This window comes from Mus caroli, unplaced genomic scaffold (assembly GCF_978045245.1).
Source record: "Mus caroli unplaced genomic scaffold, Mus_caroli_1 scaffold_6, whole genome shotgun sequence".
Lineage (NCBI taxonomy): Eukaryota > Metazoa > Chordata > Mammalia > Rodentia > Muridae > Mus > Mus caroli.
The window spans coordinates 78,003,662-78,020,537 of NW_028227261.1; the positions used below are offsets into that span (position 1 = coordinate 78,003,662).

Here is a 16,876-nt window from a genome sequence, read left to right on the forward strand (position 1 = left end):
ATGTATGCATTTTTTTACATTCTTAATTTTCAGAAAGGTAACGAAGGTACAAACCTTTCTGTTCCAAAGCTATGACTGCACAACTCCACCTTCCTGAAAACCAAATTTACTGTAGCATGGGTGAGACTTCAGTAAATTTGGTTTGCAGGAAGGTGGAGTTGTGCAGAAATAGCTGTGGAACAGATTATCTAATTTTCCAACAGCTCCTTTTGCACTTTGTTTGAAACTGAGATGGAAGATTCCATTTCAATTTGATTAAACACATTTAACACTGAGGGCTCTCAAAGATCAATTACATTTTTCACTTAATACTTTCATATAGGATTATTTTTCTCATTTTTGCCTCTTATCATTAAAAGAAACTTCCCTTGCATTACAAGAAAATACTTAAGCCATTTTACTCTTTGACTAATTTACAAAAAATATAATTTGTGCATGCATAAACACGTTAAAATCACTTATGTACACAGTTGATGACAGTCTACAATAAGAAGGCATGGAAGATATTTATCCATTTACCATCCCTCTTAGAAAGTAGTTTTCCAAAGACTTGAAATAATTATTCTAAAATTCCACCTGCTTATCTTTGTAATCTTTTTAGATATCTGAACGGTAGTTTATTGACCTATTGAGAAAACCCTTTTCAATTTAAAAAAGACCCAAAATTCTGTCTCCAAACAAATTTGTACCCTCTGGCATCAGAAACACTTTCTGTTGGCTCTCCATACTGGACAGTCAGTAAATAAAGAGGGTCACCGATGTTTATTTTGGAACAAACAAGGCTGAGTGACCAGGGACCGAATGCTATACTCTACTTATGGTAATGAGTTTGCAGGGATTTGTTAATGTCTATGTGTATAGTAAAAATTATTAGTAAGATATTAGAACAATACCTGCTCTATTGTTGTATATAAACTGTTTGTTTAGTATTGGAAGGGTTGCCTGTTGAATTGAGGTTACATCCTCAAAATATAATATCTAATCTCAACATATTCCTAGTCCATGATCCTCAACATGCAACAATGTGGAACACTTTGGGATTTCCTGGTTATTAGTGCTAGAATTTGTAGCTAACAATTGAACAAAAAAAGGTTCACTCAGCCGAGCATGGTGGCTCATGCCTTTAATCCCAGCAGGTGGGAGGCAGAGGCAGGCTGACTTCTGAGCTGGAGGCCAGCCTGGTCTACAAAGTGAGTGCCAGCTCAGCAAGGCTACATGGAGAAACCCTGTCTCAAAAAACCAAAAATAAAATAAAAAATAAAAAGGTTCATCTCATTTCTTCCTCCACATTGAGTTTGTCCTGATAGTGGTTTACCTAATAATGGTGAAGTAGATACCTTCATGTACTTATTCTATTTCATTTTATCATATATTCCAATTTGTTTAATTCCTTTAGTGTTTATTTTATAGGTAGGATTTGTGATTTAAGAGCTGACCACTGTGACTTGGAGTTTTTTTTAAGATGGGGTATTTAATTTTATTTCAAATTTTCATTAAAGATATTTTCGATACTAAAGTTAAAATGCAATTCTATATGTTCTCATAAGACAGGTAAAAGGGTTGCCAATAGAGATTAAATTGTTGTAAACATTACTCAAATTCTATGACAAACTTTGTTGACGTAATCATCCCTAAATTGTAAAGTGAATGTACAAGTTTTCCATCTTGCAATGTCTTTGAGCAGTTAGTAGAATCCTGGTAGTGCTAAAACATGCTCAGGGTGCATGTTTCCTGCGGCTGCATAGCACCTAAATGTTCTGCCCATTTCATGATGGGTTATCACACTCCTATGATAGGTGGTAAATCTGAGCTCAGTAAGTTAATGGCCCTAAGAATGTTTGTCCAAACTTACTGGGGAAAACGTCAAAGAGTTAACACTCTAGTTACCATTTAGCTGTCAACAAGCTACTACTTTAAAGTCAAAGATGTTAAGGAGAAAACCTTTCCAAGGAGGCCCTAGAAAATAGATGTCACTAATCCACACTTACTGTCAACCTTCACTTGCCCTGGTTCTCAGCAAAAGAATTAGGAAAATAGCATCCTTCTTTGAAATATATATTTACCACATGTATTTGGGAGACTGTGAGAAGCCATGATACACTGTCATATTTGTGTTCAATTCCTCTCAGGGGCAGGTTGGATGTAACCTAAAGATGATGCAGTGAAGCCTAATTCAAGTTATGATTTAAACTGCTACACATGTCTCCTGTCTTTGTAACACACATTATAACATATAATTCTTGAATACAGGTCAAATGTAATAGTAAAATATAACCTTCTCTGGGCAGTAAATTAGGAAATTGTTCACAAAGAAGTCAAGTTGTCAGAGTTAGGCAATTTATAATGGAAGAAATGAGTTTGTTAGTAGTCTGGAATTGACAATTTGTGGAATAGAGTCTGGGAAAGGCTTGAGGTGACCGGATTCTGGTTAGAAAGTATTTATGACACTAATATGGCTTCAACCTCCCCAGATACTGGGCAAAGGAGAGGGAAGAAAAAAATTCTGCAGAGAAACCTGAGCAGAAGAAACACTTGTGATGGATGAGTAAAGGGGAGATGATACAATATGATTATGAGAAAGTACTATAAGAGTGCAGCCCGACCAGTGAACTATGAAATGCATGACCTTACACTCACAACGACCTTCATGCATAACTTTTTATTGTAGTTTCTATTAGATAATACACATTTAATATATGTTCATAAAATTTACAAGCTAAAAGACGTTCAGGAGGACTGCTGTTTGTTTGTCTTTTTACTTCTCCCTGAAACTGTGCTCCTAACAATCATCAGACATTCTCTTTACACAATTTATTCTGCAATGTTTTGTTTACAACAGAAAACGACTCTTTTTTTTTTCATTTTTCCTACATTTTGTTTTCTTTATCACTTTCATGTTACTGTTGCTTTACTACTTTTTTATTTCTGAATATTTTATTAGGGCAAAACAATATTTATGGGATGACTCATCTCAAGTAGGTCTACTTTAATTTTTAACATGCACTCTAAAAATTGATATCCTCTGTAACCTACTATGTATAGCTTCACAGTCATACAATATAAAATAAAGGAAAAAATCTGGCAATAAGGCTACAGAAGAGTGATTATTTGTAAGAAATACAAAATCTCACATCCCTGCTGGGCAATGGTGGTGCAAGCCTTTAATCCCAGCACTTGGGAGGCAGAAGTATGAGTATTTCTGAGTTTGAGGTCAGCCTGGTCTACAGAGTGAATTTCAGTACAGCCAGGACTATACAGAGAAACCCTGTCAAAACAACAACAACAACAAAAAAAAAACCCCTCACATTGGTCAGTGAGAAAACTTGGATCTACAAGACCTCCATAATTCAACTCTCCCATAGACACATCTTCTCTTATCTTCCCACCAACCCTTAATGTTAGCTTCCTTTGTAGAGAGAGGGTTCATCAAGACTCTGGGCATGCAGGCTAAACTAACAGGAGAGGTTTCCCTGTCATGTGAAGAACGAACCAGTAAAGAAACTCTTTTTTGTTTGTTTGTTTTGTTTTGTTTTTCATTTTTTATTAGATATTTTCTTTATTTACATTTCAAATGCTATCCCAAAAGTTCTCTATACCCTCCCCCTGCCCTGCTTCCCTACCCACCACTCTCACTTCCTGGCCTGTACTGGGGCATATAAACTTTGCAAGACCTAGGGGCCTCTCTTCCCAATGATGGCTGACTAGGCCATCTTCTGCTACATAGGAAGCTAGAGACACAAACTCTGGGGGTACTGGTTAGTTCATATTGTTGTTCCACTTATAGGGTTGCAGACCCCTTCAGCTCCTTGGGTACTTTCTCTAGCTCCTCCATTAGGGGCCCTGTGTTCCATCCAATAGCTGACTGTGAGTATCTACTTCTGTGTTTGCCAGGCACTGGCATAGCCTCACAAGAGACAGCTATATCAGGGTCTTTTCAGCAAAATCTTGCTGGCATACTCAATAGTGTCTGGGTTAACTCCAACTATTGGCTAAACTAATCCTGCCATAAAATGTTAAAGGGGAAGGTAGCTCCATCACACTTGGTGGTACATCCTCTACTCAGTTGGAAGGCCTTTGCCAATCAATCAGGATCTGTACAAGAATAACCTGGTACTCGAATTTGAGTTAACTGAAGTTTCTTGCACATGGACAGAGTGCAGAGGGCACAGGAAACAGACACTGAGAGCATCCATGTGCTGCTTTTGCAAGCACCTTTCATTCCATCTCCTACAACTACTCTGGAAGAACAAAGCTTTAGGCATTATTTCCTTATAAACAGTGACATTCAGCAAGAGTCATATCATTCTTCAGGGTTGGCTTATTCATCACACTAGAAACACTAATGGTAAAATCACAGAATAAATCTCTCTCTTTCTGTTATAAAGTATTCTGACAAACAGGAAAATAGGGAAGAAAAGGGTTCATTTCAATGTGTAGGTTACAGTCAGAACTCAGGCAGGAATTTAAGCAGTGCTCACAGGCTCATAATTAGCTAGCTTTCTTAATGAGCCAGAGTCACCTGCATCAGGCATGCTGCTACCCTAAGTGGGCTATACCCACCCATTTCAGTTAGCAATCAAGACAATTTCCCAGAGACATTCTCACAGGTCAATCTCAACTTTGTCATTCACCAACAGAGATTCACTTCTCAGGGGACTAGCCCACAAGGGATAAAATTAAGTTTATAATCTTTATTCTCTTAGTATTTTTCTTCCAGATAACTAGCCTATAAAAGAATGAAGAATTGTTTTCTGAATCTGTAAGAAATAGATCAGAAGGTCTTACAAAAAACAGTGAGGTTAAGAGAAATAGTATTTCTCTACACACTTTCTTGCTTTTGTGTTTATGATAGTTTGGCATCAATTAATGTTAAAAATAAAAAAATAAACAAAAATTGTCAGAAAGTGAGAAGAATATTACAAACAAACATAAACACAAACAAACAAAGAAACAAAAACACACAGGAAAGAGAGTCTGTGAGCAAAGAAAACCATAAAATCTTCTTAAAATCAGTGGTGTACCATTGTTTAGTATCTCACTTGCTTGAGAGACATTTTTGTTATCCTATAAAAAGCAAAGGTTCTTTCAGATTCCTGTAGCTTAAAGTGATGGCTACAAATCTGAACCATGTTTGTTTTCCAATAATCTGAAAATTGTTACCTCTGGAAAGAAAAGGTTAGGATAACTCATCATAGATTTACCTATGTCTACCATTAAATAGTTAAAGGGCAGGATTAGTGGAACATGAATTGCATAACACACACACACACACACACAAAACTAATCTCAAGACTTACTGAACTCAACTATCAAGGGTCATGTTGTATCCATATGCTTCTGGTGTTCAAAATAAAAATGGAAATCCACAGATTTGAGTTATTAGGCATGTTAAATATTTATTAAAGTAAAATCTGGAATGTAAATTATAATATGTATTCTCTCTCTCTCTCTCTCTCTCTCACACACACACACACACACACACACATACATGCACACATTGAAACAGGTGCTTGCCAAATGTCCCAGGCTAGCCTGGAAATCAACTCTGAATTTCAATTTGATATCAAACTCATAAAGCTACCCTGCCTCAGTCTCCCAACAGGTGATAATTTGGGCATGCAATGCTAATCCTAAGCTTCAAATTCTAATATATTATTAAAGTTATTTGATGTAACTTTCAGTTCATGATATAACTATGATATAACAGTTCAATGATATAACTATTGAAAGGGTATAATTCGCAATACAATCCCACCTGCAGAACATGGATTTACAAATTCTATACTCATTTATAAGAAATTAATGATTCAACCCTGGTCTCCTCTAAAGCACAATGGAATAAAAGTGCAAAACTGGTAAGCATGCCTTTCTCTGGTCCCTTGACACTTAGCATTTCCTTCACTATGCAACTTTTAGACATGAATGGAATTATATTGCACCTAGAATTGGAATCAGACTACATGTCTCTTAACCCTATCTCATATTTATTCATATAATTCATATAATATATATTAATTATAAGCAAGCTAGTGATTGACAGATCCATGAAGTCTAGACCCACTAGGCCACACTTGAGCTTTAGTGAGAGTAAATGTGTAAAAATTTCACAGAGAGAATCTTCAAGATGATAGAAATTAAAGAGGTTTAGGCGTCCATGGTGAGGGGGTCACATGTGGTCAATCATGGTCAAGACTGAACTTCATACTCAGAAATTAGTAGAAATTGGCAAAGTATTTTTGTATTCAAATACAAATGTTCTCCCTGTTCATTGCTTGGCTACCATTGATCTGACTACCTACAGCCCAGACTTTTAACTTCTGCCATTAAATGCGGAGTGCTTTTTGAGCTGATGAATTGTAGATAATATTTCTTTACTATTTTATAAATGTTCAGCTACTGATTTGCAGGTCTTTTATTTAGGTATATGGGAGGAGTATTTATACACATTTTGACCATGGTTGTGATCTCAATGTTTTATATTGTTAAATTAAATATAGTAAATTTTGCAATCATATGGCTGTGATTTGAGTATGAAAGAGTTCGACTGGTAATCATCACAGTTTGATAGACAGATGTTTCATATTTCAGTGAGAAAGCTTCTGGATACTCAAATATTAGAGAAAAGTCTGCTGTCTTTGCTTTCCACTGAAATTCAGAAAAATCAAAAACAGATTTTCAAATCTTATGCATAAAATCCATAGCATGTTTTAATAAATGGCATTATCTTTCATGGAAAGAAAGTGGTTTTATAGTCACTCAAGAAATTATTGTCCTGTACTATGGCGGTATAGAACGGAGAAATATCTGAAAACTTTGAATAATCTTTCACTATTATGGGCTATACTATCTTACATTAAATAAGTAAAAGAGAGTCATCTTTTGATTGTGATCTATTAACAATAATTTATCAATTTCATTGGTCTGTAAATGCTCCTAGGCTTCCTCAGTGATTTACTCACTTAGATGTGCCACACATAGTCCTCAAATGTGTGAATTAAAATTTTCCCATTTTCTTCCCCAGGGGAACCTTGAGGAGTCGCACACTTTCCATCCCCAGTCACTGCTCCCCTTCGGGGGAGGATCCTACTTGGTAAGTCTTATACATTTTTCTTTGTGAACTTGGTTTTGTGAAATCTGTGTGCCTATGTAGAAAAGAAATAAAGCTGCCAAGATCATTCACTAATTACAGCATTATTTTAAAGAGGGGGAATAATAGCTCTGCTGCTCTTTTCAATTATTCTAATAATAAAAGCTTTTTGAAAACTGCAGTTGCAAAATTCAAATTATATGCTAGAATAGATAAAATGATTTTCTGATTCTAGAAATATCTAGACTTGTGTTATCATTGCTGAACACTTTTCTTTAAATAATTTGTTCACAATAGGCTAGATTATAAGCAACTGTGGAAGAAGCATTCTTCAAGAGAGCTAAAGCTACAATCACATTCACATTCTTCTCCAGGTGTTATGAGTATAGAGTTCGGGACACTATAGATTAAATTATCTAAACAGGAGATCAAAGCATCTTTTTAATCTTCCCACTTCAGTCTCTGAATGCAGGGATCCAAGGAATACACTACCCAGCCTTTCTTTATTCACTAGAAACCTTTTTTTTAAAAGGTCACTTAATTTTTATTACATGTATATGTGTGTATAAGTATAGGTACATACATATGTAAGTGTAGTTACCCTTGAAATCTCAGAGTGGGCATCTCTTCTCTAAGAGCTCGACTTACAGGCAGTTGTGCACCACCTACCAAGAATGCTAGGAACTCTACTGGTGTCTTTGCAAGCTGCATGCTCTCTCAAACACTTAGCTACCTCTACTACCCTAATCACTAGAAACTTGGAAGAGGTACGCACTCCTTTATAATTATAAATACTAAGCTTGAGGATGAGATATTGGCCTGGGAATTTGAAATCCTTGGTTGAATTTGAAATCCTTGTTCGAAAGGTATAGAAATGCAAGCATTTTATCCTCAGCATTCACACAAACATTGGATATTCTTGGTGAGCCTGCCTAAAATTCAGGCTTCAGAAGGTAAAGAAAGATGTGTAATATCCAGACCAAGGTGGTCTGTAAGAATAGGCCTATGGACAAGCTGCAATTGAGAGACCTCACCTCAACAACAAGGTGAAAGGTTGATTGGGAATAATTCCTGACCCACCTCAGGCCTCATTTACATGTATATCCTCTCATATTTACAAACTCATACGTGTGCACTCACCCACACATAAAACATGTACACACAAATATAAACACTATACATGCAAACATCTTTTAAAAAATTAAATGGAATTGACACTGTGTGGCACATGTTGTGGGGGGAAGTGTATTTTTACAATTATATATTGTAAGGAAATGTCTGTTCTGGATGAACATTTGAAAAGCCTTAAAGCAGCACCTGGTAAACATATCTTAATAAATCACTTTGGGGAAGTTGGGGGAATAGGAGCATTCCAGAATGGCTATTCCAGAAAATTAAATAGCCAAATGATTGAGAAAGAAGCCTGATATCAAAGGGACTATCTCCAAAGTATTTCTTTAGGTCAATTTGTAGATCCACACTACTCTTGCTCTGTGGTAAGATCCCTTAGTGAGATTGGCTCCGTGCTGTTGTTGCTTTGTTGTTTTGTTCCTTCCTTCCTTTCTTCTTTCCTTTCATTCTTATTTCTTTATTTTTAGCAGGTATTACTCTGTAATGAAAAGTTATTCATATGAGATGAGAGTAGTGAGAATTCCTTTGAACAATGTCTCTGCAAACATGAAACTGGAGTACATCTGACTTGCTTCTCATGGGGCACCAGATAGCATTCTCTAGACATTGTTATGGGTTCCATATTCTTACCACCTATGGCAGGAGCTCATATTTGATGAATCAGACCCCTTCTTAAGTCTAAAAGAAGCAGTTTGGATATTAAATGATATATTCAGGCACTCCAGATTTTCTAAACACCAGTAACCTGTAATATTACTGAATACACATCCTACTTATCTAAAATTTCTTCTCATTCGGGACTAAATACTGCTAATACAATTTAAAATCTATTTAAAATTTTGTTACCAAGAAATGAATTTTCCATCTTTCATACCTTCAGAAATCTAATACTTCTCTGAAATGAAAATCTATTTTCTCCATATTATTGATTTATAAAACTTAAAATAAAATTATCCTAGGACAACTTTTGGAGTTCTAAATTCTCATATTTCCCAATCTTGTGCACACACGGATGAAGCATCATCTAAAACTCCTATATATCAGGAGTAAATTTCTCTCTTACAAGTTGGAACACATGTTGTCTAACACATTTTAAAAATATGTTTTCTCTTCTATAGTGATAGAAATTGTCTATGACCTTCATCTAGGCAGACTAACAGATTCATTAATTTTACTACTTCATTTTCCATTCACCCTTTGCTCTTCAGTATTGTCGGTAGTGAAACACTTAACAATGTTATTTGAGCATCTATTATTAACCACATGCATAAATTCTATGTAACAGCAAGTTAGTTTATCACCCTTCTAGAACATAATGGAGATTTAAGCAGCATTGTGCAGGGTTTCTGATGAAGCAATCAACCTCAAACCAAATAGCACAACCATAACAATCACTTATGGGGCTAAAGAGATGTCTCAGCTCTTAAGATCACTTGCTGTATATCCGGAGGACTTAAGTCTCCAGATGGGGGTAATAGAAACATAACACAAATTGTCTCCAAGAAAAAAACAAGTACACTTAACCTCTGAACCATCTCTCTGTCCCTAGTCGGGGTTTTCTTAGTATGTGGAAAACCATGGGTGGCCTCTGTTTTTTTTTTCCTCTCATATGCCACTAATACAGTTAACTCCTTATTTCCCTTGACTTTTTCCAGTCAAAGATATCTCTCCCAGGAGTTGGCATTTGCTTTGGTCTTCTCTTAGGTATCTGCCCTCATCACTTAATAGATTCCCTGATAAACTCATCTAGTCTTATTGTGGGAGTGATTCACAGCTCAGAACATGCGAATTAATATATCCGTGTTCATGAGATCTCAGCAGGTTTATTTCTCTCAATGATCACTTCTTAACTTGGAATACATTAAAATTTAACTCACATTTTCCCTCCAGGAAAACTCTTATCCTTCCCATTCCTATGAATTTATGGGGCTATTTCCCCAGGAAGAAAGCTTTCAATTCCTTCAAATTTTCTTGTCCTTTTCAATTTTCTCAGTAACAATGATGAGGATAAGGAAACTCCTCCCAAGCAGGAAACTGTCTTATGGTTTCCTTATGATGACATAAAACACTATAATGAAGAAAAACTTGAGCAGAAGAGTATCATTTCATACTGTACTCCCAAACCTCAGTCCATACTCAAAGGAAGCCAAGGCAGGATTTCAAGTCAAGAACCTGGAGACAGGATTAAAGCAGAAGCCAGGGAGCACATTGCCTTCTGGCTATTTCTCAATATTTTGTTTAGCCTGCTTTCTTATCTATCCAAATACCAGTATTCTAGGAGTAATATCTCCTGGGTTGAGCTGGGACCTTTCACATCAATCGTTCATCAAGAAAATGCCTTAGAGGAGGTGGTGTTTTCTTAATGAAGGTTTCTACTTCCAAGATGCCTGAGCTTTTACCACATTTACTAAACACTAAGCAGGAAAGAGATCATGATAGCATATTTCTTCATTAACTCTGGTTCATTTTTATTGTACGTTTCAATAGCTTTAATAAATTTATTTAAGTGTTTCTTTTTTTTCATTCTTTTTTTTTATTTTTATTACATATTTTCCTCAATTACATTTCCAATGCTATCCCAAAAGTCCCCCATAGCGCCCCCCACTTCCCTACCCACCCATTCCCATTCTTTTGGCCCTGGCATTCCCCTATATTGGGGCATATAAAGTTTGCAAGTCCAATGGGCCTCTCTTTCCATTGATGGCCGACTAGGCCATCTTTCGATACATATGCAGCTAGAGACAAGAGCTCCGGGGTTCTGGTTAGTACATCATGTTGTTCCAACAATAGGGTTGCAGATCCCTTTAGCTCCTTGGGTACTTTCTCTAGCTTCTCCATTGGGAGCCCTGTGATACATCCAATAGCTGACTGTGAACATCCACTCCTGTGTTTGCTAGGCCCGGGCATCGTCTCACAAGAGACAGCTATATTTGGGTCCTTTCAGCAAAATCTTGCTAGTGTATGCAATGGTGTCAGCGTTTAGAAGCTGATTATGGGACGGATCCCTGGATACAGCAGTCTCTAAATGGTCCATCCTTTCATCACAGCTATGAACTTTGTCTCTGTAACTCCTTCCCTGGGTGTTTTGTTCCCAATTCTAAGAAGGTGCACAGTGTCCACACTTTGGTATTCATTCTTCTTGAGTTTCATGCGTTTATCAAATTGTATCTTATATCTTGGGTATCCTAAGTTTTGGGATAATATCCACTTATCAATGAATACATATTGTGTGAGTTCTTTTGTGATTGTGTTACTTCACTCAAGATGATGCCCTCCAGGTCCATCCATTTGGCTAGGAATTTCATAAATTCATTCTTTTTAATAGCTGAGTAGTACTCCATTGTGTAAATGTACCATAATTTCTGTATCCATTCCTCTGTTGAGGGACATCTGGGTTCTTTCCAGCTTCTGGCTATTATAAATAAGGCTGCTATGAACATAGTGGAGCATGTTTCCTTTTTACCGGTTGGGACATCTTCTGGATATATGCCCAGGAGAGGTATTGCTGGATCCTCCGGTAGTACTATGTCCAATTTTCTGAGGAACCTCCAGACTGATTTCCAGAGTGGTTGTACAAGCTTGCAATCCCACCAACAATGGAGGAGTGTTCCTCTTTCTCCACATCCTCGCCAGCATCTGCTGTCACCTGAATTTTTGATCTTAGCCATTCTGACTGGTGTGAGGTGGAATCTCAGGGTTGTTTTGATTTGCATTTCCCTGATGATTAAGGATGTTGAACATTTTTTCAGGTGTTTCTCTGCCATTCGGTATTCCTCAGGTGAGAATTCTTTGTTCAGTTCTGAGCCCCATTTTTTAATGGGGTTATTTGACTTTCTGGAGTCCACCTTCTTGAGTTCTTTATATATATTGGATATTAGTCCCTTATCTGATTTAGGATAGGTGAAGATCCTTTCCCAGTCTGTTGGTGGTTTTTTTGTCTTATTGATGGTGTCTTTAGCCTTGCAGAAGCTTTGTAGTTTCATGAGGTCCCACTTGTCAATTCTCGATCTTACAGCACAGGCCATTACTGTTCTATTCAGGAATTTTTCCCCTGTGCCCATATCTTCAAGGCTTTTCCCCACTTTCTCCTCTATAAGTTTCAGTGTCTCTTACAAATGTTTGTTTAACACTAAGTATCCACAAACTACTGATTAAACTAACCTATGGATTGAAAATTTAGAAAACTTGTTTCTATACAGAACATACAAAATCTCTTCTATTCTTGTAATTATTCATTTGCTAAACAATTCGGTGTAAAATTTACATAGCATTCAAACTGAAATCAGAATTAAAAAAAATCCCGGGATACTTCAGAGTATATCTTATAATATGTTCAGATTTTATGCACACACACTATACAGTTTATTTTATAGTAGACTTCAATATTGATGGTTTGTAGTATTCACAAAGAATTCTGAAACAAAAATTGAGGAAACAGAACCTTGTATCCTATAACCCTGAAAAACTTATGCTGTACATGTTCCTGCATATAGGAATATCAAAGATAACATAGTTAAAAAACTATGTGCTGTATAAAGAAATGTGCCTCACTGTATAAATTAAATACATTAAATTTAAAATTAATATTAATTTATTCCTCTCATTTTTTACAATCTAATAACACACTTATCAATATGTTTTGGTACACCCATACACAAATTTAGCATGGCCAAAATATGAAATGAATAATACATAGGGCTTCTCTCTGGAGTGCTGGCCTGTATTTACAAATTAGGGACTCAATTTTCACTGTCACCATAAAGAATGCCACATACTATATATCACTTATCCCCCCCCTAGAACTAATGCTTGTTTTAATCTGAAATAAATGTTTTTGAATTTATAACAGAAGTTCTTATCCATTCACTTCTGATACTAATTAGGTTACTTTCCTCCATATATATACATAAGGTAATAATTGCATCCCATTGCATGGATGGCCATTTATAGTACAGTACTTTCCAACATGCTAGCTATTTTCAGGAAACTGACTTCACAATTCCTATCAATGGTCTGAGGGAACTGAATTAATAGAAGGATTTACCCCCTTTTATTTATTCTACTAAGGCCAATTCTCCAGAGGAGTGCTTCATATTGCAGACAATGCATTCTTGGGTTTGCTGGCTGGCTTAATGGGATGTTAACATTGATTGGTGCTATTTCTTTGTCACCTGAGAACAACTGTAGGTTTTGTGGTGTGCTACTGTTTCATAGGCTTCTCACATCTGTTCTAAAGTTTGACATCACTAAACCAAATTTCTTCCATGCTTACTGGACCACAACTTCCTCTTCTTGAGGAATGAGTTCTTGTAAATGTATAATGTACCTGGAATCCAAACCACACCATGTTGGCTATGTCAAGCCTGTAACAGATAATACTGGAAACTCTGAAAGCATAGCTAGTGCAGACTTGTTCTGTTCTGTAATCATTGCCCTCTACTGAAGTCAGGCCTATCATAACTTGGTAAAACTGAGAATAGACAGAGGGGGAAAAATTGAGTTTACATTTGTACTGTAGCCATTTTAAACTCACTCTATTTGGAAAGATTGTTCTCTTTCTTGAGAAACTAAATCAGGATCCTGGACTTTTTTTTTTTTTTAACTTTTAAAGAACTAAAAAGGGCCATAATCATTTTAAATATTTAGAACCATATTAATTCCTACTAAATTCCTGGTTACTCCACATTGAGATTTTACTTTTCTTTCTGCCCAAGTGAGTTAGATTCTTAAACAGTCTATAAGCACCAATTGACCAGGCTTCTTCTGGTCTCTCTCTAGTCTCCAGCCCTGCATACTAAAGGCAGGTTTAGAGTGTTGTATCACAGTCAGAAATAGTATGGTATGCAATAAAGTCTTAATGGATAGTCCTGGCCAGGACTGGTAGATATCTGAAGCTAGTATTTGTCATCAGTGCATTTGGGATTTCTCCAGAAAAAGCATCTATCTCTATAGATATAAAAGTGTTGGTGATTAGAGAAAACATTCAGAAGACCCTCTTAAACCATTCTCTAGCAAACTGAACCATGCCTCACCTCTCCATTGTCTTGATATCTCTTCTCTGCCTGGCCCTCTTCTATTGCAAGGTTTTTTTTTTCTTTTATTGGATATTTTCTTTATTTACATTTCAAATGTTATGTCCTTTCCAGTTCTCCCATCTGGAAACCCCTATCCCATATGCCCTCCCTCTGCCTCTCTGAGGGTGCTCCCAAACCCACCATCTCACTACCACCTTCCCTACACCTGGGCATCAAACCCCCTCAGGCCCAAGAGCCAATCCTCCCACTTATGTCTATTTGGTTGCTGCCATGGGAATCTCCATGTATACACATTGGTTGGTGGTCCAGACCCCAGATGCTCTGCGCGGTCTGGCCAGCTGACACTGTTGCTCCCCCCCCCCATGGGGCTGCAAACGCACTCAGCTCCTTCAGACCCTTCTCCAACTACACCATTGGGCACCCCACCCCAGTCCAATAGTTGGCTGGGAGAGTCCCAGTCTGAATTAGACAGGCTCTGGAAGAACCTGTCAGAAGAAAGCCATATAAGGCTCCAGTCAGCAAGCACTTCTAGGCATCCACAATAGCATCCAGGTTTGGTATATATGGGATGGATCCTCAGGTGGGGTAGTTTCTGGATGGCTTTTCCTTCAGTCTCCACTTCATACTTTGTCCCCATATTTACTCCTATGAGTATTTCTTTCCCCCTTCTAAAAAGGATTGACGCATCCACACTTTGGTTTTCCTTCTTCACAAGCTTCATGTGGTCTGAGAATTGTACATTGGGTATTGTGAAATTTTGTGCTAATATCCACTTATCAGTGAGTGGATACTATGTGTGTTGTTTTGTGACTGGGATACCTCACTCAGGATGATATTTTCAAGTTCCATCCATTTTGCTTGTGAATTTCATAAAGTCATTGTTTTTAATAGCTGAGTAGTATTCCATTCTATAAATGAACCACATTTTCAGAACACATTGTGAGTGTTTCTCCACATCCTCACCAGCAGTGCAGTCACCTGAGGTTTTGATCTTAATCATTCTAACTGGTGTGAGGTGGAATCTCAGTGTCATTTTGATTTGCAATTTTCTGGTGACTAAAGATGTTGAAAATTTCTTTAGATGCTTCTAGGCCATTCCAGTTTCCTCAGTTGAGAATTCTCTGTTTAGCTCTGTTCCCCATTTTTTAATAGGATTATTTGATTCTCTCGAGTCCAACTTCTTGTGTTCTTTATATATATTGGACATAAGCCCTCTACCAGATGTAGAGTTGGTAAAGATCTTTTCCCAATCTGTTGGTTGCTGTTTTGTCCTGTTGACAATGTCCTTTGCCTTAAAAAAGCTTTGCAATTTTATCAGGTCCCATTTGTCAGTTCTTGATCTTAGAGCATAGGCTATTGGTGTTCTGTTCAGGAAAATTTTCCCTGTGCCCATGTGCTCAAGGCTCTTCCCTGGTCTTTTTTCTATTAGTTTCAGTGTATCTGATTTTATATGGAGAACCTTGATCCATTTGGACTTGAGCTTTGTACAAGGAGGTAAGAATGGATCAATTATCATTCTTGTACCTGCTGACCACCAGTTGAACCAGCACCATTTCCTGAAAATACTGTCTTTTTTCCACTGTAAGGTTTTAGCTCCAATGTCAAATATCAAGTGACCATAGGTATTTGGGTTCATTTCTGGATCTTCAATTTCATTCCATTTATCTACCTACCATTCACTGTACCATTAACATGCATTTTTTATTACTATTGCTCTATAGTATAGCTTGAGGTCAAGGATAGTGATTACCCCAGAATTTCTTTTATTGTTGAGAATAGTTTTCTCTATCCTGGGTTTTTGATAGTTCAAATGAATTTGCAAATTTCTCTTTCTAACTTTATGAAGAATTGAATTGGAGTTTTAATGGGGATTGCATTGAATGTGGAGATTACTTTCTGCAAGTTGGCCATTTTTACTATATTAATCTTGCCACTCAATGAGCATGGGAGATCTTTCCATCTTCTGAGGTCTTCTTCAGTTTCTTTCTTCAGAGACTTAAAGAAGAAATTTGGTTAGAGACACACTAAGATATTTTATATTGTTTGTGACTATTGTGAAGGGTGTTTATCTTAGTCAGGGTTTCTATTCCTGCACAAAGATCATGACCAAGAACCCAATTGGGGAGGAAAGGGTTTATTCAGCTTACATTTTCCACACTGCTCTTGATCACCAAAGGATGTCAGTGCTGGAACTCAAAACAGGTCAGGAAGCAGGAGCTGATGCAGAGGCCATGCAGGGTTGTTACTTATTGCCTTGCTTCCTCTGGCTTGCTCAGATTGCTTTGTTATAGAACCCAAGACTTCCAGCCCTGAGATGGTAACAACCACAAGGGGCCCTCCCCCTTTGATCACTAATTGAGAAAATGCTTTACCGCTGGATCTCATGGAGGCAAGTCCCCACCTGAAGCTCCTTTCTCTGTGATAACTCCAGCCTGTGTCAAGTTGACACACAAAATCAGACAGTGTTGTTTCCCTAATTTCTTTCTCACCCCATTTTTCCTTTGAGTATAGGAAGGCTACTTATTTGTTTGAATTAATTTTATAACCAGCCATGTTGGCTGAAGTTATTTATCATTTTTAGGAGTTTTCTGGTGGAATTTTGGGGGTCACTAATGTATACTAT

At 37.1% G+C, this 16,876-nt stretch overlaps 1 protein-coding gene across 23 annotated transcripts in view; it reads left to right on the plus strand.

Moving 5' to 3' along the window:
• The window catches only part of Ptprd (protein tyrosine phosphatase receptor type D), a 2,287,128-nt gene that overhangs the window by 553,715 nt on the left and 1,716,537 nt on the right, over positions 1-16,876 (plus strand). For all 23 annotated transcript variants that reach the window (XM_085839214.1, XM_085839210.1, XM_085839224.1 and 20 more), the window contains exon 3: positions 7,022-7,090. The gene's annotated coding sequence lies outside the window, so the exon portion shown is untranslated. The remainder of the gene's footprint in view (positions 1-7,021; positions 7,091-16,876) is intronic.